Here is a 24,844-nt window from a genome sequence, read left to right on the forward strand (position 1 = left end):
TTCACTAAATGAGGGAATAATATGTGTGAGGGTACCCCAGGAGAGTTCCAAATGTGTGTGGGTAGAATATATATCCCACGGGGGTAAAATTGAAAAAAGTTGAAAAATTTTTTGGGGGGGATTTAGTCATTTTTCCGGCGTTTATCAGACTTTCAGATAGGGGAAATGTCAGTGAGCGTTCCGATTTCAGTTCCAGAGTGATTCACCCAATGAGTCTTTGTTATTTAGTTGTTTTCAGCCAATTTTCTGGATTTTTGAAAATTTCACTTTTTTGTGAAAATATCCACTAAATGAGGGAATAATATGTGTGAGGGTACCCCAGGAGAGTTCCAAATGTTTGTGGGTAGAATATATATCCCACGGGGGTAAAATTGAAAAAGGTTGAAAAAAATTTTTTTTTGGACTTAGTCATTTTTCCGGCGTTTATCAGACTTTCAGATAGGGGAAATGTCAGTGAGCGTTCCAATTTCAGTTCCAGAGTGTTTTGCCCAATGAGTCCTTGATATTTAGTCGTTTTCAGCCAATTTTCTGGATTTTTGAAAATTTCACTTTTTTGTGAAAATATCCACTAAATGAGGGAATAATATGTGTGAGGGTACCCCAGGAGAGTTCCAAATGTGTGTGGGTAGAATATATATCCCACGGGGGTAAAATTGAAAAAGGTTGAAAAAAATTTTTTTTTGGACTTAGTCATTTTTCCGGCGTTTATCAGACTTTCAGATAGGGGAAATGTCAGTGAGCGTTCCAATTTCAGTTCCAGAGTGATTCGCCCAATGAGTCCTTGATATTTAGTCGTTTTCAGCCAATTTTCTGGATTTTTGAAAATTTCACTTTTTTGTGAAAATATCCACTAAATGAAGGAATAATATGTGTGAGGGTACCCCAGGAGAGTTCCAAATGTGTGTGGGAAGAATATATATCCCACGGGGGTAAAATTGAAAAAAGTTGAAAAAAAATTTTTTTTGGACTTAGTCATTTTTCTGGCGTTTATCAGACTTTCAGATAGGGGAAATGTCAGTGAGCGTTCCGATTTCAGTTCCAGAGTGGTTCGCCCAATGAGTCCTTGTTATTTAGTTTTCAGCCAATTTTCTGGATTTTTGAAAATTTCACTTTTTTGTGAAAATATCCACTAAATGAGGGAATAATATGTGTGAGGGTACCCCAGGAGAGTTCCAAATGTGTGTGGGAAGAATATATATCCCACGGTGGTAAAATTGAAAAAAGTTGAAAAAAATTATTTTTTGGACTTAGTCATTTTTCTGGCGTTTATCAGAATTTCAGATAGGGGAAATGTCAGTGAGCGTTCCGATTTCAGTTCCAGAGCGATTCGCCCAATGAGTCCTTGATATTTAGTCGTTTTCAGCCAATTTTCTGGATTTTTGAAAATTTCACTTTTTTGTGAAAATATTCACTCAATGAGGGAATAATATGTGTGAGGGTACCCCAGGAGAGTTCCAAATGTGTGTGGGTAGAATATATATCCCACGGGGGTAAAATTGAAAAAGGTTGAAAAAAATTTTTTTTTGGACTTAGTCATTTTTCCGGCGTTTATCAGACTTTCAGATAGGGGAAATGTCAGTGAGCGTTCCGATTTCAGTTCCAGAGTGATTCGCCCAATGAGTCCTTGTTATTTAGTTTTCAGCCAATTTTCTGGATTTTTGAAAATTTCACTTTTTTGTGAAAATATCCACTAAATGAGGGAATAATATGTGTGAGGGTACACCAGGAGAGTTCCAAATGTGTGTGGGAAGAATATATATCCCACGGGGGTAAAATTGAAAAAAGTTGAAAAAAATTATTTTTTTGACTTAGTCATTTTTCTGGCGTTTATCAGACTTTCAGATAGGGGAAATGTCAGTGAGCGTTCCAATTTCAGTTCCAGAGTGATTCGCCCAATGAGTCCTTGTTATTTAGTTGTTTTCAGCCAATTTTCTGGATTTTTGAAAATTTCACTTTTTTGTGAAAATATCCACTAAATGAGGGATTAATATGTGTGAGGGTACCCCAGGAGAGTTCCAAATGTGTGTGGGTAGAATATATATCCCACGGGGGTAAAATTGAAAAAGGTTGAAAAAAATTTTTTTTTGGACTTAGTCATTTTTCCGGCGTTTATCAGACTTTCAGATAGGGGAAATGTCAGTGAGCGTTCCGATTTCAGTTCCAGAGTGATTCGCCCAATGAGTCCTTGTTATTTAGTTTTCAGCCAATTTTCTGGATTTTTGAAAATTTCACTTTTTTGTGAAAATATCCACTAAATGAGGGAATAATATGTGTGAGGGTACACCAGGAGAGTTCCAAATGTGTGTGGGAAGAATATATATCCCACGGGGGTAAAATTGAAAAAAGTTGAAAAAAATTATTTTTTGGACTTAGTCATTTTTCTGGCGTTTATCAGACTTTCAGATAGGGGAAATGTCAGTGAGCGTTCCAATTTCAGTTCCAGAGTGATTCGCCCAATGAGTCCTTGTTATTTAGTTGTTTTCAGCCAATTTTCTGGATTTTTGAAAATTTCACTTTTTTGTGAAAATATCCACTAAATGAGGGATTAATATGTGTGAGGGTACCCCAGGAGAGTTCCAAATGTGTGTGGGTAGAATATATATCCCACGGGGGTAAAATTGAAAAAGGTTGAAAAAAATTTTTTTTTGGACTTAGTCATTTTTCCGGCGTTTATCAGACTTTCAGATAGGGGAAATGTCAGTGAGCGTTCCGATTTCAGTTCCAGAGTGATTCGCCCAATGAGTCCTTGTTATTTAGTTTTCAGCCAATTTTCTGGATTTTTGAAAATTTCACTTTTTTGTGAAAATATCCACTAAATGAGGGAATAATATGTGTGAGGGTACACCAGGAGAGTTCCAAATGTGTGTGGGAAGAATATATATCCCACGGGGGTAAAATTGAAAAAAGTTGAAAAAAATTATTTTTTGGACTTAGTCATTTTTCTGGCGTTTATCAGACTTTCAGATAGGGGAAATGTCAGTGAGCGTTCCAATTTCAGTTCCAGAGTGATTCGCCCAATGAGTCCTTGTTATTTAGTTGTTTTCAGCCAATTTTCTGGATTTTTGAAAATTTCACTTTTTTGTGAAAATATCCACTAAATGAGGGATTAATATGTGTGAGGGTACCCCAGGAGAGTTCCAAATGTGTGTGGGAAGAATATATATCCCACGGTGGTAAAATTGAAAAAAGTTGAAAAAAATTATTTTTTGGACTTAGTCATTTTTCTGGCGTTTATCAGAATTTCAGATAGGGGAAATGTCAGTGAGCATTCCGATTTCAGTTCCAGAGCGATTCGCCCAATGAGTCCTTGATATTTAGTCGTTTTCAGCCAATTTTCTGGATTTTTGAAAATTTCACTTTTTTGTGAAAATATTCACTAAATGAGGGAATAATATGTGTGAGGGTACCCCAGGAGAGTTCCAAATGTGTGTGGGTAGAATATATATCCCGCGGGGGTAAAATTGAAAAAAGTTGAAAAATTTTTTGGGGGGGATTTAGTCATTTTTCCGGCGTTTATCAGACTTTCAGATAGGGGAAATGTCAGTGAGTGTTCCGATTTCAGTTCCAGAGCGATTCACCCAATGAGTCCTTGTTATTTAGTTGTTTTCAGCCAATTTTCTGGATTTTTGAAAATTTCACTTTCTTGTGAAAATATCCACTAAATGAGGGAATAATATGTGTGAGGGTACCCCAGGAGAGTTCCAAATGTGTGTGGGTAGAATATATATTCCACGGGGGTAAAATTGAAAAAGGTTAAAAAAAATTTTTTTTTGGACTTAGTCATTTTTCCGGCGTTTATCAGACTTTCAGATAGGGGAAATGTCAGTGAGCGTTCCGATTTCAGTTCCAGAGTGATTCGCCCAATGAGTCCTTGTTATTTAGTTTTCAGCCAATTTTCTGGATTTTTGAAAATTTCACTTTTTTGTGAAAATATCCACTAAATGAGGGAATAATATGTGTGAGGGTACACCAGGAGAGTTCCAAATGTGTGTGGGAAGAATATATATCCCACGGGGGTAAAATTGAAAAAAGTTGAAAAAAATTATTTTTTGGACTTAGTCATTTTTCTGGCGTTTATCAGACTTTCAGATAGGGGAAATGTCAGTGAGCATTCCGATTTCAGTACCAGAGCCGTTCGCCCAATGAGTCCTTGATATTTAGTCGTTTTCAGCCAATTTTCTGGATTTTTGAAAATTTAACTTTTTTGTGAAAATATCCACTAAATGAGGGAATAATATGTGTGAGGGTACCCCAAGAGAGTTCCAAATGTGTGTGGGAAGAATATATATCCCACGGGGGTAAAATTGAAAAAAGTTGAAAAAATTTTTTTTTTGGACTTAGTCATTTTTCCGGCGTTTATCACACTTTCAGATAGGGCGAATGTCAGTGAGCGTTCCGATTTCAGTTCCAGAGCGATTCGCCCAATAAGTCGTTGATATTTAGTCGTTTTCAGCCAATTTTCTGGATTTTTGAAAATTTCACTTTTTTGTGAAAATATTCAGTAAATGAGGGAATAATATGTGTGAGGGTACCCCAGGAGATTTCCAAATGTGTGTGGGTAGAATATATATCCAGCGGGGGTAAAATTGAAAAAAGTTGAAAAATTTTTTGGGGGGGATTTAGTCATTTTTCCGGCGTTTATCAGACTTTCAGATAGGGGAAATGTCAGTGAGCGTTCCGATTTCAGTTCCAGAGCGATTCGCCCAATGACTCCTTGATATTTAGTCGTTTTCAGCCAATTTTCTGGATTTTTGAAAATTTAACTTTTTTGTGAAAATATCCACTAAATGAGGGATTAATATGTGTGAGGGTACCCCAGGAGAGTTCCAAATGTGTGTGGGAAGAATATATATCCCACGGGGGTAAAATTGAAGAAAGTTGAAAAAAAAAATTTTTTGGACTTAGTCATTTTTCCGGCGTTTATCAGACTTTCAGATAGGGGAAATGTCAGTGAGCGTTCCAATTTCAGTTCCAGAGTGTTTCGCCCAATGAGTCCTTGATATTTAGTCGTTTTCAGCCAATTTTCTGGATTTTTGAAAATTTCACTTTTTTGTGAAAATATCCACTAAATGAGGGAATAATATGTGTGAGGGTACCCCAGGAGAGTTCCAAATGTGTGTGGGAAGAATATATATCCCACGGTGGTAAAATTGAAAAAAGTTGAAAAAAAATATTTTTTGGACTTAGTCATTTTTCTGGCGTTTATCAGAATTTCAGATAGGGGAAATGTCAGTGAGCGTTCCGATTTCAGTTCCAGAGTGCTTCGCCCAACGAGTCCTTGATATTTAGTCATTTTCAGGAAATTTTCTGGATTTTTGAAAATTTCACTTTTTTGTGAAAATATCCACTAAATGAGGGAATAATATGTGTGAGGGTACCCCAGGAGAGTTCCAAATGTGTGTGGGTAGAATATATATCCCACGGGGGTAAAATTGAAAAAGGTTGAAAAAAATTTTTTTTTGGACTTAGTCATTTTTCCGGCGTTTATCAGACTTTCAGATAGGGGAAATGTCAGTGAGCGTTCCGATTTCAGTTCCAGAGTGATTCGCCCAATGAGTCCTTGTTATTTAGTTTTCAGCCAATTTTCTGGATTTTTGAAAATTTCACTTTTTTGTGAAAATATCCACTAAATGAGGGAATAATATGTGTGAGGGTACCCCAGGAGAGTTCCAAATGTGTGTGGGAAGAATATATATCCCACGGTGGTAAAATTGAAAAAAGTTGAAAAAAATTATTTTTTGGACTTAGTCATTTTTCTGGCGTTTATCAGAATTTCAGATAGGGGAAATGTCAGTGAGCGTTCCAATTTCAGTTCCAGAGCGATTCGCCCAATGAGTCCTTGATATTTAGTCGTTTTCAGCCAATTTTCTGGATTTTTGAAAATTTCACTTTTTTGTGAAAATATTCACTAAATGAGGGAATAATATGTGTGAGGGTACCCCAGGAGAGTTCCAAATGTGTGTGAGTAGAATATATATCCCGCGGGGGTAAAATTGAAAAAAGTTGAAAAATTTTTTTGGGGGGATTTAGTCATTTTTCCGGCGTTTATCAGACTTTCAGATAGGGGAAATGTCAGTGAGTGTTCCGATTTCAGTTCCAGAGCGATTCGCCAAATGAGTCCTTGTTATTTAGTTGTTTTCAGCCAATTTTCTGGATTTTTGAAAATTTCACTTTTTTGTGAAAATATCCACTAAATGAGGGATTAATATGTGTGAGGGTACCCCAGGAGAGTTCCAAACGTGTGTGGGAAGAATATATATCCCACGGGGGTAAAATTGAAGAAAGTTGAAAAAAAAAATTTTTTGGACTTAGTCATTTTTCCGGCGTTTATCAGACTTTCAGATAGGGGAAATGTCAGTGAGCGTTCCGATTTCAGTTCCAGAGTGATTCACCCAATGAGTCTTTGTTATTTAGTTGTTTTCAGCCAATTTTCTGGATTTTTGAAAATTTCACTTTTTTGTGAAAATATCCACTAAATGAGGGAATAATATGTGTGAGGGTACCCCAGGAGAGTTCCAAATGTGTGTGGGAAGAATATATATCCCACGGTGGTAAAATTGAAAAAAGTTAAAAAAAATTATTTTTTGGACTTAGTCATTTTTCTGGCGTTTATCAGAATTTCAGATAGGGGAAATGTCAGTGAGCGTTCCGATTTCAGTTCCAGAGCGATTCGCCCAATGAGTCCTTGATATTTAGTCGTTTTCAGCCAATTTTCTGGATTTTTGAAAATTTCACTTTTTTGTGAAAATATCCACTAAATGAGGGAATAATATGTGTGAGGGTACCCCAGGAGAGTTCCAAATGTGTGTGGGTAGAATATATATCCCACGGGGGTAAAATTGAAAAAGGTTGAAAAAAATTTTTTTTTGGACTTAGTCATTTTTCCGGCGTTTATAAGACTTTCAGATAGGGGAAATGTCAGTGAGCGTTCCAATTTCAGTTCCAGAGTGATTCGCCCAATGAGTCCTTGATATTTAGTCGTTTTCAGCCAATTTTCTGGATTTTTGAAAATTTCACTTTTTTGTGAAAATATCCACTAAATGAGGGAATAATATGTGTGAGGGTACCCCAGGATAGTTCCAAATGTGTGTGGGAAGAATATATATCCCACGGGGGTAAAATTGAAAAAAGTTGAAAAAAATTTTTTTTTGGACTTAGTCATTTTTCTGGCGTTTATCAGACTTTCAGATAGGGGAAATGTCAGTGAGCGTTCCGATTTCAGTTCCAGAGTGATTCGCCCAATGAGTCCTTGTTATTTAGTTTTCAGCCAATTTTCTGGATTTTTGAAAATTTCACTTTTTTGTGAAAATATCCACTAAATGAGGGAATAATATGTGTGAGGGTACCCCAGGAGAGTTCCAAATGTGTGTGGGAAGAATATATATCCCACGGGGGTAAAATTGAAAAAAGTTGAAAAAAATTATTTTTTGGACTTAGTCATTTTTCTGGCGTTTATCAGACTTTCAGATAGGGGAAATGTCAGTGAGCGTTCCAATTTCAGTTCCAGAGTGATTCGCCCAATGAGTCCTTGTTATTTAGTTGTTTTCAGCCAATTTTCTGGATTTTTGAAAATTTCACTTTTTTGTGAAAATATCCACTAAATGAGGGATTAATATGTGTGAGGGTACCCCAGGAGAGTTCCAAATGTGTGTGGGAAGAATATATATCCCACGGTGGTAAAATTGAAAAAAGTTGAAAAAAATTATTTTTTGGACTTAGTCATTTTTCTGGCGTTTATCAGAATTTCAGATAGGGGAAATGTCAGTGAGCATTCCGATTTCAGTTCCAGAGCGATTCGCCCAATGAGTCCTTGATATTTAGTCGTTTTCAGCCAATTTTCTGGATTTTTGAAAATTTCACTTTTTTGTGAAAATATTCACTAAATGAGGGAATAATATGTGTGAGGGTACCCCAGGAGAGTTCCAAATGTGTGTGGGTAGAATATATATCCCGCGGGGGTAAAATTGAAAAAAGTTGAAAAATTTTTTGGGGGGGATTTAGTCATTTTTCCGGCGTTTATCAGACTTTCAGATAGGGGAAATGTCAGTGAGTGTTCCGATTTCAGTTCCAGAGCGATTCACCCAATGAGTCCTTGTTATTTAGTTGTTTTCAGCCAATTTTCTGGATTTTTGAAAATTTCACTTTCTTGTGAAAATATCCACTAAATGAGGGAATAATATGTGTGAGGGTACCCCAGGAGAGTTCCAAATGTGTGTGGGTAGAATATATATTCCACGGGGGTAAAATTGAAAAAGGTTAAAAAAAATTTTTTTTTGGACTTAGTCATTTTTCCGGCGTTTATCAGACTTTCAGATAGGGGAAATGTCAGTGAGCGTTCCGATTTCAGTTCCAGAGTGATTCGCCCAATGAGTCCTTGTTATTTAGTTTTCAGCCAATTTTCTGGATTTTTGAAAATTTCACTTTTTTGTGAAAATATCCACTAAATGAGGGATTAATATGTGTGAGGGTACCCCAGGAGAGTTCCAAATGTGTGTGGGTAGAATATATATCCCACGGGGGTAAAATTGAAAAAGGTTGAAAAAAATTTTTTTTTGGACTTAGTCATTTTTCCGGCGTTTATCAGACTTTCAGATAGGGGAAATGTCAGTGAGCGTTCCGATTTCAGTTCCAGAGTGATTCGCCCAATGAGTCCTTGTTATTTAGTTTTCAGCCAATTTTCTGGATTTTTGAAAATTTCACTTTTTTGTGAAAATATCCACTAAATGAGGGAATAATATGTGTGAGGGTACACCAGGAGAGTTCCAAATGTGTGTGGGAAGAATATATATCCCACGGGGGTAAAATTGAAAAAAGTTGAAAAAAATTATTTTTTGGACTTAGTCATTTTTCTGGCGTTTATCAGACTTTCAGATAGGGGAAATGTCAGTGAGCGTTCCAATTTCAGTTCCAGAGTGATTCGCCCAATGAGTCCTTGTTATTTAGTTGTTTTCAGCCAATTTTCTGGATTTTTGAAAATTTCACTTTTTTGTGAAAATATCCACTAAATGAGGGATTAATATGTGTGAGGGTACCCCAGGAGAGTTCCAAATGTGTGTGGGAAGAATATATATCCCACGGTGGTAAAATTGAAAAAAGTTGAAAAAAATTATTTTTTGGACTTAGTCATTTTTCTGGCGTTTATCAGAATTTCAGATAGGGGAAATGTCAGTGAGCATTCCGATTTCAGTTCCAGAGCGATTCGCCCAATGAGTCCTTGATATTTAGTCGTTTTCAGCCAATTTTCTGGATTTTTGAAAATTTCACTTTTTTGTGAAAATATTCACTAAATGAGGGAATAATATGTGTGAGGGTACCCCAGGAGAGTTCCAAATGTGTGTGGGTAGAATATATATCCCGCGGGGGTAAAATTGAAAAAAGTTGAAAAATTTTTTGGGGGGGATTTAGTCATTTTTCCGGCGTTTATCAGACTTTCAGATAGGGGAAATGTCAGTGAGTGTTCCGATTTCAGTTCCAGAGCGATTCACCCAATGAGTCCTTGTTATTTAGTTGTTTTCAGCCAATTTTCTGGATTTTTGAAAATTTCACTTTCTTGTGAAAATATCCACTAAATGAGGGAATAATATGTGTGAGGGTACCCCAGGAGAGTTCCAAATGTGTGTGGGTAGAATATATATTCCACGGGGGTAAAATTGAAAAAGGTTAAAAAAAATTTTTTTTTGGACTTAGTCATTTTTCCGGCGTTTATCAGACTTTCAGATAGGGGAAATGTCAGTGAGCGTTCCGATTTCAGTTCCAGAGTGATTCGCCCAATGAGTCCTTGTTATTTAGTTTTCAGCCAATTTTCTGGATTTTTGAAAATTTCACTTTTTTGTGAAAATATCCACTAAATGAGGGAATAATATGTGTGAGGGTACACCAGGAGAGTTCCAAATGTGTGTGGGAAGAATATATATCCCACGGGGGTAAAATTGAAAAAAGTTGAAAAAAATTATTTTTTGGACTTAGTCATTTTTCTGGCGTTTATCAGACTTTCAGATAGGGGAAATGTCAGTGAGCATTCCGATTTCAGTTCCAGAGCCGTTCGCCCAATGAGTCCTTGATATTTAGTCGTTTTCAGCCAATTTTCTGGATTTTTGAAAATTTAACTTTTTTGTGAAAATATCCACTAAATGAGGGAATAATATGTGTGAGGGTACCCCAAGAGAGTTCCAAATGTGTGTGGGAAGAATATATATCCCACGGGGGTAAAATTGAAAAAAGTTGAAAAAATTTTTTTTTTGGACTTAGTCATTTTTCCGGCGTTTATCAGACTTTCAGATAGGGCGAATGTCAGTGAGCGTTCCGATTTCAGTTCCAGAGCGATTCGCCCAATAAGTCGTTGATATTTAGTCGTTTTCAGCCAATTTTCTGGATTTTTGAAAATTTCACTTTTTTGTGAAAATATTCAGTAAATGAGGGAATAATATGTGTGAGGGTACCCCAGGAGATTTCCAAATGTGTGTGGGTAGAATATATATCCAGCGGGGGTAAAATTGAAAAAAGTTGAAAAATTTTTTGGGGGGGATTTAGTCATTTTTCCGGCGTTTATCAGACTTTCAGATAGGGGAAATGTCAGTGAGCGTTCCGATTTCAGTTCCAGAGCGATTCGCCCAATGACTCCTTGATATTTAGTCGTTTTCAGCCAATTTTCTGGATTTTTGAAAATTTAACTTTTTTGTGAAAATATCCACTAAATGAGGGATTAATATGTGTGAGGGTACCCCAGGAGAGTTCCAAATGTGTGTGGGAAGAATATATATCCCACGGGGGTAAAATTGAAGAAAGTTGAAAAAAAAAATTTTTTGGACTTAGTCATTTTTCCGGCGTTTATCAGACTTTCAGATAGGGGAAATGTCAGTGAGCGTTCCAATTTCAGTTCCAGAGTGTTTCGCCCAATGAGTCCTTGATATTTAGTCGTTTTCAGCCAATTTTCTGGATTTTTGAAAATTTCACTTTTTTGTGAAAATATCCACTAAATGAGGGAATAATATGTGTGAGGGTACCCCAGGAGAGTTCCAAATGTGTGTGGGAAGAATATATATCCCACGGTGGTAAAATTGAAAAAAGTTGAAAAAAAATATTTTTTGGACTTAGTCATTTTTCTGGCGTTTATCAGAATTTCAGATAGGGGAAATGTCAGTGAGCGTTCCGATTTCAGTTCCAGAGTGCTTCGCCCAACGAGTCCTTGATATTTAGTCATTTTCAGGAAATTTTCTGGATTTTTGAAAATTTCACTTTTTTGTGAAAATATCCACTAAATGAGGGAATAATATGTGTGAGGGTACCCCAGGAGAGTTCCAAATGTGTGTGGGTAGAATATATATCCCACGGGGGTAAAATTGAAAAAGGTTGAAAAAAATTTTTTTTTGGACTTAGTCATTTTTCCGGCGTTTATCAGACTTTCAGATAGGGGAAATGTCAGTGAGCGTTCCGATTTCAGTTCCAGAGTGATTCGCCCAATGAGTCCTTGTTATTTAGTTTTCAGCCAATTTTCTGGATTTTTGAAAATTTCACTTTTTTGTGAAAATATCCACTAAATGAGGGAATAATATGTGTGAGGGTACCCCAGGAGAGTTCCAAATGTGTGTGGGAAGAATATATATCCCACGGTGGTAAAATTGAAAAAAGTTGAAAAAAATTATTTTTTGGACTTAGTCATTTTTCTGGCGTTTATCAGAATTTCAGATAGGGGAAATGTCAGTGAGCGTTCCAATTTCAGTTCCAGAGCGATTCGCCCAATGAGTCCTTGATATTTAGTCGTTTTCAGCCAATTTTCTGGATTTTTGAAAATTTCACTTTTTTGTGAAAATATTCACTAAATGAGGGAATAATATGTGTGAGGGTACCCCAGGAGAGTTCCAAATGTGTGTGAGTAGAATATATATCCCGCGGGGGTAAAATTGAAAAAAGTTGAAAAATTTTTTTGGGGGGATTTAGTCATTTTTCCGGCGTTTATCAGACTTTCAGATAGGGGAAATGTCAGTGAGTGTTCCGATTTCAGTTCCAGAGCGATTCGCCAAATGAGTCCTTGTTATTTAGTTGTTTTCAGCCAATTTTCTGGATTTTTGAAAATTTCACTTTTTTGTGAAAATATCCACTAAATGAGGGATTAATATGTGTGAGGGTACCCCAGGAGAGTTCCAAACGTGTGTGGGAAGAATATATATCCCACGGGGGTAAAATTGAAGAAAGTTGAAAAAAAAAATTTTTTGGACTTAGTCATTTTTCCGGCGTTTATCAGACTTTCAGATAGGGGAAATGTCAGTGAGCGTTCCGATTTCAGTTCCAGAGTGATTCACCCAATGAGTCTTTGTTATTTAGTTGTTTTCAGCCAATTTTCTGGATTTTTGAAAATTTCACTTTTTTGTGAAAATATCCACTAAATGAGGGAATAATATGTGTGAGGGTACCCCAGGAGAGTTCCAAATGTGTGTGGGAAGAATATATATCCCACGGTGGTAAAATTGAAAAAAGTTAAAAAAAATTATTTTTTGGACTTAGTCATTTTTCTGGCGTTTATCAGAATTTCAGATAGGGGAAATGTCAGTGAGCGTTCCGATTTCAGTTCCAGAGCGATTCGCCCAATGAGTCCTTGATATTTAGTCGTTTTCAGCCAATTTTCTGGATTTTTGAAAATTTCACTTTTTTGTGAAAATATCCACTAAATGAGGGAATAATATGTGTGAGGGTACCCCAGGAGAGTTCCAAATGTGTGTGGGTAGAATATATATCCCACGGGGGTAAAATTGAAAAAGGTTGAAAAAAATTTTTTTTTGGACTTAGTCATTTTTCCGGCGTTTATAAGACTTTCAGATAGGGGAAATGTCAGTGAGCGTTCCAATTTCAGTTCCAGAGTGATTCGCCCAATGAGTCCTTGATATTTAGTCGTTTTCAGCCAATTTTCTGGATTTTTGAAAATTTCACTTTTTTGTGAAAATATCCACTAAATGAGGGAATAATATGTGTGAGGGTACCCCAGGATAGTTCCAAATGTGTGTGGGAAGAATATATATCCCACGGGGGTAAAATTGAAAAAAGTTGAAAAAAAATTTTTTTTGGACTTAGTCATTTTTCTGGCGTTTATCAGACTTTCAGATAGGGGAAATGTCAGTGAGCGTTCCGATTTCAGTTCCAGAGTGATTCGCCCAATGAGTCCTTGTTATTTAGTTTTCAGCCAATTTTCTGGATTTTTGAAAATTTCACTTTTTTGTGAAAATATCCACTAAATGAGGGAATAATATGTGTGAGGGTACCCCAGGAGAGTTCCAAATGTGTGTGGGAAGAATATATATCCCACGGTGGTAAAATTGAAAAAAGTTGAAAAAAATTATTTTTTGGACTTAGTCATTTTTCTGGCGTTTATCAGAATTTCAGATAGGGGAAATGTCAGTGAGCGTTCCGATTTCAGTTCCAGAGCGATTCGCCCAATGAGTCCTTGATATTTAGTCGTTTTCAGCCAATTTTCTGGATTTTTGAAAATTTCACTTTTTTGTGAAAATATTCACTAAATGAGGGAATAATATGTGTGAGGGTACCCCAGGAGAGTTCCAAATGTGTGTGGGAAGAATATATATCCCACGGGGGTAAAATTGAAAAAAGTTGAAAAAAATTATTTTTTGAACTTAGTCATTTTTCTGGCGTTTATCAGACTTTCAGATAGGGGAAATGTCAGTGAGCGTTCCAATTTCAGTTCCAGAGTGATTCGCCCAATGAGTCCTTGTTATTTAGTTGTTTTCAGCCAATTTTCTGGATTTTTGAAAATTTCACTTTTTTGTGAAAATATCAACTAAATGAGGGATTAATATGTGTGAGGGCACCCCAGGAGAGTTCCAAATGTGTGTGGGAAGAATATATATCCCACGGTGGTAAAATTGAAAAAAGTTGAAAAAAATTATTTTTTGGATTTAGTCATTTTTCTGGCGTTTATCAGAATTTCAGATAGGGGAAATGTCAGTGAGCGTTCCGATTTCAGTTCCAGAGCGATTCGCCCAATGAGTCCTTGATATTTAGTCGTTTTCAGCCAATTTTCTGGATTTTTGAAAATTTCACTTTTTTGTGAAAATATTCACTAAATGAGGGAATAATATGTGTGAGGGTACCCCAGGAGAGTTCCAAATGTGTGTGGGTAGAATATATATCCCGCGGGGGTAAAATTGAAAAAAGTTGAAAATTTTTTTGGGGGGGATTTAGTCATTTTTCCGGCGTTTATCAGACTTTCAGATAGGGGAAATGTCAGTGAGTGTTCCGATTTCAGTTCCAGAGCAATTCACCCAATGAGTCCTTGTTATTTAGTTGTTTTCAGCCAATTTTCTGGATTTTTGAAAATTTCACTTTCTTGTGAAAATATCCACTAAATGAGGGAATAATATGTGTGAGGGTACCCCAGGAGAGTTCCAAATGTGTGTGGGTAGAATATATATCCCATGGGGGTAAAATTGAAAAAGGTTGAAAAAAATTTTTTTTTGGACTTAGTCATTTTTCCGGCGTTTATCAGACTTTCAGATAGGGGAAATGTCAGTGAGTGTTCCGATTTCAGTTCCAGAGCGATTCACCCAATGAGTCCTTGTTATTTAGTTGTTTTCAGCCAATTTTCTGGATTTTTGAAAATTTCACTTTCTTGTGAAAATATCCACTAAATGAGGGAATAATATGTGTGAGGGTACCCCAGGAGAGTTCCAAATGTGTGTGGGTAGAATATATATCCCACGGGGGTAAAATTGAAAAAGGTTGAAAAAAATTTTTTTTTGGACTTAGTCATTTTTCTGGCGTTTATCAGACTTTCAGATAGGGGAAATGTCAGTGAGCGTTCCGATTTCAGTTCCAGAGTGATTCGCCCAATGAGTCCTTGTTATTTCGTTTTCAGCCAATTTTCTGGATTTTTGAAAATTTCACTTTTTTGTGAAAATATCCACTAAATGAGGGATTAATATGTGTGAGGGCACCCCAGGAGAGTTCCAAATGTGTGTGGGAAGAATATATATCCCACGGTGGTAAAATTGAAAAAAGTTGAAAAAAATTATTTTTTGGACTTAGTCATTTTTCTGGCGTTTATCAGAATTTCAGATAGGGGAAATGTCAGTGAGCGTTCCGATTTCAGTTCCATAGTGATTCGCCCAATGAGTCCTTGATATTTAGTCGTTTTCAGCCAATTTTCTGGATTTTTGAAAATTTCACTTTTTTGTGAAAATATTCACTAAATGAGGGAATAATATGTGTGAGGGTACCCCAGGAGAGTTCCAAATGTGTGTGAGTAGAATATATATCCCGCGGGGGTAAAATTGAAAAAAGTTGAAAAATTTTTTTGGGGGGATTTAGTCATTTTTCCGGCGTTTATCAGACTTTCAGATAGGGGAAATGTCAGTGAGTGTTCCGATTTCAGTTCCAGAGCGATTCACCCAATGAGTCCTTGTTATTTAGTTGTTTTCAGCCAATTTTCTGGATTTTTGAAAATTTCACTTTCTTGTGAAAATATCCACTAAATGAGGGAATAATATGTGTGAGGGTACCCAGGAGAGTTCCAAATGTGTGTGGGTAGAATATATATCCCACGGGGGTAAAATTGAAAAAGGTTGAAAAAAATTTTTTTTTGGACTTAGTCATTTTTCCGGAGTTTATCAGACTTTCAGATAGGGGAAATGTCAGTGAGCGTTCCGATTTCAGTTCCAGAGTGATTCGCCCAATGAGTCCTTGTTATTTAGTTTTCAGCCAATTTTCTGGATTTTTGAAAATTTCACTTTTTTGTGAAAATATCCACTAAATGAGGGAATAATATGTGTGAGGGTACACCAGGAGAGTTCCAAATGTGTGTGGGAAGAATATATATCCCACGGGGGTAAAATTGAAAAAAGTTGAAAAAAATTATTTTTTGGACTTAGTCATTTTTCTGGCGTTTATCAGACTTTCAGATAGGGGAAATGTCAGTGAGCATTCCAATTTCAGTTCCAGAGTGATTCGCCCAATGAGTCCTTGTTATTTAGTTGTTTTCAGCCAATTTTCTGGATTTTTGAAAATTTCACTTTCTTGTGAAAATATCCACTAAATGAGGGATTAATATGTGTGAGGGTACCCCAGGAGAGTTCCAAATGTGTGTGGGTAGAATATATATCCCGCGGGGGTAAAATTGAAAAAAGTTGAAAAATTTTTTTGGGGGGATTTAGTCATTTTTCTGGCGTTTATCAGACTTTCAGATAGGGGAAATGTCAGTGAGCGTTCCAATTTCAGTTCCAGAGTGATTCGCCCAATTAGTCCTTGTTATTTTGTTGTTTTCAGCCAATTTTCTGGATTTTTGAAAATTTCACTTTTTTGTGAAAATATCCACTAAATGAGGGATTAATATGTGTGAGGGTACCCCAGGAGAGTTCCAAATGTGTGTGGGAAGAATATATATCCCACGGTGGTAAAATTGAAAAAAGTTGAAAAAAATTATTTTTTGGACTTAGTCATTTTTCTGGCGTTTATCAGAATTTCAGATAGGGGAAATGTCAGTGAGCGTTCCGATTTCAGTTCCAGAGCGATTCGCCCAATGAGTCCTTGATATTTAGTCGTTTTCAGCCAATTTTCTGGATTTTTGAAAATTTCACTTTTTTGTGAAAATATTCACTAAATGAGGGAATAATATGTGTGAGGGTACCCCAGGAGAGTTCCAAATGTGTGTGGGTAGAATATATATCCCACGGGGGTAAAATTGAAAAAAGTTGAAAAAATTTTTTTTTTGGACTTAGTCATTTTTCCGGCGTTTATCAGACTTTCAGAGAGGGCGAATGTCAGTGAGCGTTCCGATTTCAGTTCCAGAGCGATTCGCCCAATGAGTCCTTGATATTTAGTCGTTTTCAGCCAATTTTCTGGATTTTTGAAAATTTTACTTTTTTGTGAAAATATTCACTAAATGAGGGAATAATATGTGTGAGGGTACCCCAGGAGAGTTCCAAATGTGTGAGGGTAGAATATATATCCCGCGGGGGTAAAATTGAAAAAAGTTGAAAAAATTTTTGGGGGGGATTTAGTCATTTTTCCGGCGTTTATCAGACTTTCAGATGGGGGAAATGTCAGTGAGTGTTCCGATTTCAGTTCCAGAGCGATTCGCCCAATGAGTCCTTGTTATTTAGTTGTTTTCAGCCAATTTTCTGGATTTTTGAAAATTTCACTTTTTTGTGAAAATATCCACTAAATGAGGGAATAATATGTGTGAGGGTACCCCAGGAGAGTTCCAAATGTGTGTGGGTAGAATATATATCCCACAGGGGTAAAATTTAAAAAAGTTGAAAACATTTTTTTTTTGGACTTAGTCATTTTTCCGGCATTAGTCATTTTTCCGGCATTTATCAGAGTTTCAGATAGGGCGAATGTCAGTGAGCGTTCCGATTTCAGTTCCAGAGCGATTCGCCCAATGAGTCCTTCATATTTAGTCGTTTTCAGCCAATTTTCTGGATTTTTGATAATTTAACTTTTTTGTGAAAATATCCATTAAATGAGGGAATAATATGTGTGAGGGTACCCCAGGACAGTTCCAAATGTGTGTGGGTAGAATATATATCCCGCGGGGGTAAAATTGAAAAAAGTTGAAAAAATTTTTGGGGGGGATTTAGTCATTTTTCCGGCGTTTATCAGACTTTCAGATAGGGGAAATGTCAGTGAGCGTTCCGATTTCAGTTCCAGAGCGGTTCGCCCAATGAGTCCTTGATATTTAGTCGTTTTCAGCCAATTTTCTGGATTTTTGAAAATTTAACTTTTTTGTGAAAATATCCACTAAATGAGGGAATAATATGTGTGAGGGTACCCCAAGAGAGTTCCAAATGTGTGTGGGAAGAATATATATCCCACGGGGGTAAAATTGAAAAAAGTTGAAAAAAATTTTTTTTTGGACTTAGTCATTTTTCCGGCGTTTATCAGACTTTCACATAGGGGAAATGTCAGTGAGCGTTCCGATTTCAGTTCCAGAGTGATTCGCCCAATGAGTCCTTGTTATTTAGTTTTCAGCCAATTTTCTGGATTTTTGAAAATTTCACTTTTTTGTGAAAATATCCACTAAATGAGGGAATAATATGTGTGAGGGTACACCAGGAGAGTTCCAAATGTGTGTGGGAAGAATATATATCCCACGGGGGTAAAATTGAAAAAAGTTGAAAAAAATTATTTTTTGGACTTAGTCATTTTTCTGGCGTTTATCAGACTTTCAGATAGGGGAAATGTCAGTGAGCGTTCCAATTTCAGTTCCAGAGTGATTCGCCCAATGAGTCCTTGTTATTTAGTTGTTTTCAGCCAATTTTCTGGATTTTTGAAAATTTCACTTTTTTGTGAAAATATCCACTAAATGAGGGATTAATATGTGTGAGGGTACCCCAGGAGAGTTCCAAATGTGTGTGGGAAGAATATATATCCCACGGTGGTAAAATTGAAAAAAGTTGAAAAAAATTATTTTTTGGACTTAGTCATTTTTCTGGCGTTTATCAGAATTTCAGATAGGGGAAATGTCAGTGAGTGTTCCGATTTCAGTTCCAGAGCGATTCGCCCAATGAGTCCTTGATATTTAGTCGTTTTCAGCCAATTTTCTGGATTTTTGAAAATTTCACTTTTTTGTGAAAATATTCACTAAATGAGGGAATAATATGTGTGAGGGTACCCCAGGAGAGTTCCAAATGTGTGTGGGTAGAATATATATCCCGCGGGGGTAAAATTGAAAAAAGTTGAAAAATTTTTTGGGGGGGATTTAGTCATTTTTCCGGCGTTTATCAGACTTTCAGATAGGGGAAATGTCAGTGAGCGTTCCAATTTCAGTTCCAGAGTGTTTCGCCCAATGAGTCCTTGATATTTAGTCGTTTTCAGCCAATTTTCTGGATTTTTGAAAATTTCACTTTTTTGTGAAAATATCCACTAAATGAGGGATTAATATGTGTGAGGGTACCCCAGGAGAGTTCCAAATGTGTGTGGGAAGAATATATATCCCACGGGGGTAAAATTGAAAAAAGTTGAAAAAAATTTTTTTTTGGACTTAGTCATTTTTCTGGCGTTTATCAGACTTTCAGATAGGGGAAATATCAGTGAGCGTTCCGATTTCAGTTCCAGAGTGATTCACCCAATGAGACCTTGTTATTTAGTTGTTTTCAGCCAATTTTCTGGATTTTTGTAAATTTCACTTTTTTGTGAAAATATCCACTAAATGAGGGAATAATATGTGTGAGGGTACCCCAGGAGAGTTCCAAATGTGTGTGGGAAGAATATATATCCCACGGGGGTAAAATTGAAAAAAGTTGAAAAAAATTTTTTTTTGGACTTAGTCATTTTTCTGGCGTTTATCAGACTTTCAGTTAGGGGAAATGTCAGTGAGCGTTCCGATTTCAGTTCCAGAGCGGTTCGCCCAATGAGTCCTTGATATTTAGTCGTTTTTAGCCAATTTTCTGGATTTTTGAAAATTTAACTTTTTTGTGAAAATATCCACTAAATGAGGGAATAATATGTGTGAGGGTACCCCAAGAGAGTTCCAAATGTGTATGGGAGAATATATATCCCACGGGGGTAAAATTGAAAAAAGTTGAAAAAATTTTTTTTTTGGACTTAGTCATTTTTCCGGCGTTTATCAGACTTTCAGATAGGGCGAATGTCAGTGAGCGTTCCGATTTCAGTTCCAGAGCGATTCGCCCAATGAGTCCTTGATATTTAGTAGTTTTCAGCCAATTTTCTGGATTTTTGAAAATTTTACTTTTTTGTGAAAATATTCACTAAATGAGGGAATAATATGTGTGAGGGTACCCCAGGAGAGTTCCAAATGTGTGTGGGTAGAATATATATCCCGCGGGGGTAAAATTGAAAAAAGTTGAAAAATTTTTTGGGTGGGATTTAGTCATTTTTCCGGCGTTTATCAGACTTTCAGATAGGGCAAATGTCAGTGAGCGTTCCGATTTCAGTTCCAGAGCGATTCGCCCAATGAGTCCTTGATATTTAGTCGTTTTCAGCCAATTTTCTGGATTTTTGAAAATTTCACTTTTTTGTGAAAATATCCACTAAATGAGGGAATAATATGTGTGAGGGTACCCCAGAAGAGTTCCAAATGTGTGTGGATAGAATATATATCCCACGGGGGTAAAATTGAAAAAAGTTGAAAAAATTTTTTTTTTGGACTTAGTCATTTTTCCGGTGTTTATCAGACTTTCAGATAGGGCGAATGTCAGTGAGCGTTCCGATTTCAGTTCCAGAGTGATTCGCCCAATGAGTCCTTGATATTTATTCGTTTTCAGCCAATTTTCTGGATTTTTGAAAATTTCACTTTTTTGTGAAAATATCCACTAAATGAGGGAATAATATGTGTGAGGGTACCCCAGGAGAGTTCCAAATGTGTGCGGGTAGAATATATATCCCGCGGGGGTAAAATTGAAAAAAGTTGAAAAAATTTTTGGGGGGGATTTAGTCATTTTTCCGGCGTTTATCAGACTTTCAGATGGGGGAAATGTCAGTGAGTGTTCCGATTTCAGTTCCAGAGCGATTCGCCCAATGAGTCCTTGTTATTTAGTTGTTTTCAGCCAATTTTCTGGATTTTTGAAAATTTCACTTTTTTGTGAAAATATCCACTAAATGAGGGAATAATATGTGTGAGGGTACCCCAGGAGAGTTCCAAATGTGTGTGGGTAGAATATATATCCCACAGGGGTAAAATTTAAAAAAGTTGAAAACATTTTTTTTTTGGACTTAGTCATTTTTCCGGCATTTATCAGAGTTTCAGATAGGGCGAATGTCAGTGAGCGTTCCGATTTCAGTTCCAGAGCGATTCGCCCAATGAGTCCTTGATATTTAGTCGTTTTCAGCCAATTTTCTGGATTTTTGAAAATTTCACTTTTTTGTGAAAATATCCACTAAATGAGGGAATAATATGTGTGAGGGTACCCCAGGAGAGTTCCAAATGTGTGTGAGAAGAATATATATCCCACGGGGGTAAAATTGAAAAAAGTTGAAAAAAATTTTTTTTTGGACTTAGTCATTTTTCCGGCGTTTATCAGAGTTTCAGATAGAGCGAATGTCAGTGAGAGTTCCGATTTCAGTTCCAGAGCGATTCGCCCAATGAGTCCTTCATATTTAGTCGTTTTCAGCCAATTTTCTGGATTTTTGAAAATTTAACTTTTTTGTGAAAATATCCATTACATGAGGGAATAATATGTGTGAGGGTACCCCAGGACAGTTCCAAATGTGTGTGGGTAGAATATATATCCCACGGGGGTAAAATTGAAAAAAGTAGAAAAAAAATTTTTTTTGGACTTAGTCATTTTTCCGGCGTTTATCAGACTTTCAGATAGGGCAAATGTCAGTGAGCGTTCCGATTTCAGTTCCAGAGCGATTCGCCCAATGAGTCCTTGATATTTAGTCGTTTTCAGCCAATTTTCTGGATTTTTGAAAATTTCACTTTTTTGTGAAAATATCCACTAAATGAGGGAATAATATGTGTGAGGGTACCCCAGGAGAGTTCCAAATGTGTGTGAGAAGAATATATATCCCACGGGGGTAAAATTGAAGAAAGTTTAAAAAAAATTTTTTTTGGACTTAGTCATTTTTCCGGCGTTTATCAGACTTTCAGATAGGGGAAATGTCAGTGAGCGTTCCGATTTCAGTTCCAGAGCGATTCGCCCAATGAGTCCTTGATATTTAGTCGTTTTCTGCCAATTTTCTGGATTTTTGAAAATTTCACTTTTTTGTGAAAATATCCACTAAATGAGGGAATAATATGTGTGAGGGTACCCCAGGAGAGTTCCAAATGTGTGTGGGTAGAATATATATCCCGCGGGGGTAAAATTGAAAAAAGTTTAAAAAATTTTTGGGGGGGATTTAGTCATTTTTCCGGCGTTTATCAGACTTTCAGAGAGGGGAAATGTCAGTGAGTGTTCCGATTTCAGTTCCAGAGCGATTCGCCCAATGAGTCCTTGTTATTTAGTTGTTTTCAGCCAATTTTCTGGATTTTTGAAAATTTCACTTTTTTGTGAAAATATCCACTAAATGAGGGAATAATATGTGTGAGGGTACCCCAGGAGAGTTCCAAATGTGTGTGGGTAGAATATATATCCCACGGGGGTAAAATTGAAAAAAGTTGAAAATTTTTTTGGGGGGGGATTTAGTCATTTTTCCGGCGTTTATCAGACTTTCAGATAGGGGAAATGTCAGTGAGTGTTCCGATTTCAGTTCCAGAGCGATTCGCCCAATGAGTCCTTGTTATTTAGTCGTTTTCTGCCAATTTTCGGGATTTTTGAAAATTTCACTTTTTTGTGAAAATATCCACTAAATGAGGGAATAATATGTGTGAGGGTACCCCAGGAGAGTTCCAAATGTGTGTAGGTAGAATATATATCCCACGGGGGTAAAATTGAAAAAAGTTGAAAAAAATTTTTTTTTGGACTTACTCATTTTTCCGGCGTTTATCAGACTTTCAGATAGGGCGAATGTCAGTGAGCATTCCGATTTCAGTTCCAGAGCGATTCGCCCAATGAGTCCTTGATATTTAGTCGTTTTCTGCCAATTTTCTGGATTTTTGAAAATTTCACTTTTTTGTGAAAATATCCACTAAATGAGGGAATAATATGTGTGAGGGTACCCCAGGAGAGTTCCAAATGTGTGTGGGTAGAATATATATCCCGCGGGGGTAAAATTGAAAAAAGTTGAAAAAATTTTTTGGGGGGGATTTAGTCATTTTTCCGCCGTTTATCAGACTTTCAGATAGGGGAAATGTCAGTGAGTGTTCCGATTTCAGTTCCAGAGCGATTCTCCCAATGAGTCCTTGTTATTTAGTTGTTTTCAGCCAATTTTCTGGATTTTTGAAAATTTCACTTTTTTGTGAAAATATCCACTTAATGAGGGAATAATATGTGTGAGGGTACCCCAGGAGAGTTCCAAATGTGTGTGGGAAGAATATATATCCCACGGGTGTAAAATTGAAGAAAGTTAAAAAAAAAATTTTTTTGGACTTAGTCATTTTTCCGGCGTTTATCAGACTTTCAGATAGGGGACATGTCAGTGAGCGTTCCGATTTCAGTTCCAGAGCGATTCGCCCAATGAGTCCTTGATATTTAGTCATTTTCAGCCAATTTTCTGGATTTTTGAAAATTTCACTTTTTTGTGAAAATATCCACTAAATGAGGGAATAATATGTGTGAGGGTACCTCAGGAGAGTTCCAAATGTGTGTGGGAAGAATATATATCCCACGGGGGTAAAATTGAAAAAAGTTGAAAAAAATTTTTTTTTGGACTTACTCATTTTTCCGGCGTTTATCAGACTTTCAGATAGGGCGAATGTCAGTGAGCGTTCCGATTTCAGTTCCAGAGCGATTCGCCCAATGAGTCCTTGATATTTAGTCGTTTTCTGCCAATTTTCTGGATTTTTGAAAATTTCACTTTTTTGTGAAAATATCCACTAAATGAGGGAATAATATGTGTGAGGGTACCCCAGGAGAGTTCCAAATGTGTGTGGGTAGAATATATATCCCGCGGGGGTAAAATTGAAAAAAGTTGAAAAATTTTTTTGGGGGGGATTTAGTCATTTTTCCGCCGTTTATCAGACTTTCAGATAGGGCAAATGTCAGTGAGCGTTCCGATTTCAGTTCCAGAGCGATTCGCCCAATGAGTCCTTGATATTTAGTCGTTTTCAGCCAATTTTCTGGATTTTTGAAAATTTCACTTTTTTGTGAAAATATCCACTAAATGAGGGAATAATATGTGTGAGGGTACCCCAGGAGAGTTCCAAATGTGTGTGAGAAGAATATATATCCCACGGGGGTAAAATTGAAAAAAGTTGAAAAAAATTTTTTTTTGGACTTAGTCATTTTTCCGGCGTTTATCAGACTTTCAGATAGGGCGAATGTCAGTGAGCGTTCCAATTTCAGTTCCAGAGCTATTCGCCCAATGAGTCCTTGATATTTAGTCGTTTTCAGCCAATTTTCTGGATTTTTGAAAATTTCACTTTTTTGTGAAAATATTCACTAAATGAGGGAATAATATGTGTGAGGGTACCCCAGGAGAGTTCCAAATGTGTGTGGGTAGAATATATATCCCGCAGGGGTAAAATTGAAAAAAGTTGAAAATTTTTTTTGGGGGGGATTTAGTCATTTTTCCGGCGTTTGTCAGACTTTCAGATAGGGGAAATGTCAGTGAGTGTTCCGATTTCAGTTAAAGAGCGATTCGCCCAATGAGTCCTTGTTATTTAGTCGTTTTCTGCCAATTTTCGGGATTTTTGAAAATTTCACTTTTTTGTGAAAATATCCACTAAATGAGGGAATAATATGTGTGAGGGTACCCCAGGAGAGTTCCAAATGTGTGTGGGTAGAATATATATCCCACGGGGGTAAAATTGAAAAAAGTTGAAAAAAATTTTTTTGGGGACTTAGTCATTTTTCCGGCGTTTATCAGACTTTCAGATAGGGGAAATGTCAGTGAGCGTTCCAATTTCAGTTCCAGAGCGATTCCCCCAATGAGTCCTTGATATTTAGTCATTTTCAGCCAATTTTCTGGATTTTTGAAAATTTCACTTTTTTGTGAAAATATCCACTTAATGAGGGAATAATATGTGTGAGGGTACCCCAGGAGAATTCCAAATGTGTGTGGGAAGAATATATATCCCACGGGGGTAAAATTGAAGAAAGTTTAAAAAAAATTTTTTTTGGACTTAGTCATTTTTCCGGCGTTTATCAGACTTTCAGATAGGGGAAATGTCAGTGAGCGTTCCGATTTCAGTTCCAGAGCGATTCGCCCAATGAGTCCTTGATATTTAGTCGTTTTCTGCCAATTTTCTGGATTTTTGAAAATTTCACTTTTTTGTGAAAATATCCACTAAATGAGGGAATAATATGTGTGAGGGTACCCCAGGAGAGTTCCAAAT

This window comes from Phyllobates terribilis, unplaced genomic scaffold (genome assembly GCF_046119375.1).
Source record: "Phyllobates terribilis strain yellow unplaced genomic scaffold, ASM4611937v1 Scaffold_2__4_contigs__length_985480577, whole genome shotgun sequence".
NCBI classification, from domain to species: domain Eukaryota; kingdom Metazoa; phylum Chordata; class Amphibia; order Anura; family Dendrobatidae; genus Phyllobates; species Phyllobates terribilis.